The 2744-nt window shown below is 43.8% G+C and overlaps 1 non-coding gene across 1 annotated transcript; it reads right to left on the reverse strand.

Annotated features, from left to right (window-relative positions):
- Positions 1-1361: 1361 nt before the first annotated feature.
- On the reverse strand, positions 1362-1434 carry TRNAV-CAC (transfer RNA valine (anticodon CAC)). Its single transcript has one exon. It is a non-coding gene; the product is annotated as a tRNA-Val (tRNA).
- Between the last annotated feature and the right edge of the window lie 1310 nt (positions 1435-2744).

Here is a 2744-nt window from a genome sequence, read left to right on the forward strand (position 1 = left end):
TATCTAGGGCCAATGAAAGTCATAATGCAGCCCTGTCACAATTAAGATAGAGAACATATCCATTGTCCTCCCCCAGTTTTCCCTTTCTAATCCTTATTGCCTGCCATTCTGGTTCCACTTACAAGCAGTCACTGATCTGCTTTCTGTCATTATAGTTTTCATTTTCTACAATTTTATATAAGTGGAGTCATATAACACTCTTTTTGACTGGGCTTCTTTCACCCAGCATAATAGTAATAATAATTTCTTTTTTTTTTTTTTTTTTTTTGCTGAGCAGCATTCCATTGTATGGATGTAACCATAATTTATCTTCACTTGTTGGGTGACGTTTGGGTTGTTTCCAGCTTTGGGCTGTTACAAATAAAGCTGCTATGAGTATTCGTGTACAAGTCTTTCTATGAGCATACACTTAATTTTCTCTTGGAAATACCTTGGATTAGAATGGCTGAGTCTATAGTAGTAGTTTAACTTTCAAAGAAACTGTTAAACTGTTTTCCAAAGTGGATGTAACATTTTACATCCCCCCAACCCCCATCAGTGTATGAGTGTTCCAGTTCTTCCACATCCTGGACACCTGGTATGATAGGCATTCTAATACATGTGTATTATATCTCGCGTTTTAATTTTGCATTTCCCTAATGATTAATGATGTAGAACATCTTTAGATATGATTATTTGCTATCCGTCTATCTTCCTTGGAGAAGTGTCTGTGCAAACTGCCGGGACTCTGTGTGTGTGTGTGTGTGTGTGTGAAAATAATTTAATTAAAAGAAAATATACATTGTTTCCACCTGATTCAGAACCAAGGGCTTAGGGCCTTAGGATTCCCTGTGGGGAAAGACTCAGAGGAGGGAGGGAGAAAGAATCTCCATGGCTGTGAACTTAAAACTGAATGCATGTGGACAGCTTAAATCGAAAAAAGAAAGAGGCAGGTATTTTGGGGGTGGAGAGCAGAGCGACTTGTAACACTGGCTCTGGAACTATGTGCCATTCATTCCTCTTGACTGCAGGGTGAAGATACCCGCCCTTCAGCTAAAGCGAGATAATGCCAGGCACACAGCTGGCTCTTGATACAGGTTTGCAAATTCTCTGGAGGAGACAGCGCCTTGCAAACCCAGCTGAAGAAGGAGCCTGAGCAGAGTTTGAATAAGGGACCAGCCTGAGTTTCAGGACACCGCCCTGAACCAGAACTTGGTTCTGGGGATCCGGATCGGAACCGATGACTTCATTAGAGTGGCCAAAAGTGCTTTACCTCTCTGGTGTCAGAAAAGATAAGATAAGAGAGAGAAAAACTGGAGGACCGCCGCGGGGTCAGTGCTTCAACCAGCGAAAAAAAAAAAAAAAAAGGTTTCGCGTTTTGTTGTTTCCGCCCGGTTTCGAACCGGGGACCTTTCGCGTGTGAGGCGAACGTGATAACCACTACACTACGGAAACAGCCGACAGTTGTTCTTTCAAAACCTAGTCTTGAAATGTAGGAGCTCGTCACTGTGTCCCCGCCAGTAAGAAAAGTGCCGGGGCGGGTCGACCACAGCCTAGGCTCAGCCAGAGGCCTGGAAAGTGGCAGGCAAAGCCCGGATGCGCGCCCGGCATTAAGGCTACAGCACCAGGTGAGCTCGATGGTGCCTCATCAGGAAACTTCCAGCACAAGTGGAGCTCCAGCCAGTGTCGTTGCTGTTGAAAGCCTGAGTTTGTGGGCCAAAGCTCCAGGCTTCCTCAAATGCTCGTCGTGCAGTTTTCCGGATCCTGCAGGTCCCGGAGGAACGCTTGGTGGGGAGCTGGACCACCCTGGGGTCAGGTCACCCTCTGGCACTTACCGCTTGTCCCCTGTTCCGAGACTGGAGAAAAATGGTGCAGTAACTACAGGTAGGAAGAGACTTAGGGGACAGACTCGGCCAAGATAAGGAAAACCAGCTCATATGTGAAACAAATATACACCTTTAGTTTGCCCAGTACTTACTTTAGAAAGCAATTGTAATGGAAACACTGTTTTCTCCTTCCTACGTCTTTCTTCCCTTTACTACTCACACCAGCACTTCACTTCTGGTCACCAAGTGTGTGGAGGTTCTTGCCCCACACCAAGCAATTCTTTCTCTGACACCACCTAGGTGTTCCACAGTTTAACTCAATTCTGACACTACCTACTTGGAGATTAGATTAAAGGCTCAGTCCTACAAGAGTGCCCTCACCCCCTTCATATGCCAGTCTCAAGCCCAAGTTATCACCTGAACTTTTTAAAAAAAGTTTTCTTTACAGCAGGTTCTTATTATCTATTTTATACATATTAGTATATATGTCAATGCCAATCTCCCAATTCAACACATACACACGCACACACACACCTCACTTGGTTTCCATACATTTGTTCTCTACATCTGTGTCTTTATTTCTGCCTTGCAAACTTGTTCATCTGTACCATATTTCTAGATTCCACACATATGCATTAATATGCGATATTTGTTTTTCTCTTTTTGACTTACTTCACTCTGTATAACAGTTTGTAGGTCCATCCACGTCTCTACAAATGACCCAATTTCGTTCCTTTTTATGGCTGAGTAATACTCCATTGTACATATGTACCACATCTTCTTTATCTATTCATCTGTCGATGGGCATTTAGGTTGCTTCTATGACCTGGCTATTGTAAATAGGGCTGCAATGAACATTGGGGTGCATGCGTCTTTTTGAATTATGGTTTTCTCTGGGTATATGCCCGGTAGTGGGGTTGCTGGGTCATATGGTAACTC

Source organism: Kogia breviceps, chromosome 1 (genome assembly GCF_026419965.1).
Source record: "Kogia breviceps isolate mKogBre1 chromosome 1, mKogBre1 haplotype 1, whole genome shotgun sequence".
NCBI classification, from domain to species: Eukaryota; Metazoa; Chordata; class Mammalia; order Artiodactyla; family Physeteridae; genus Kogia; species Kogia breviceps.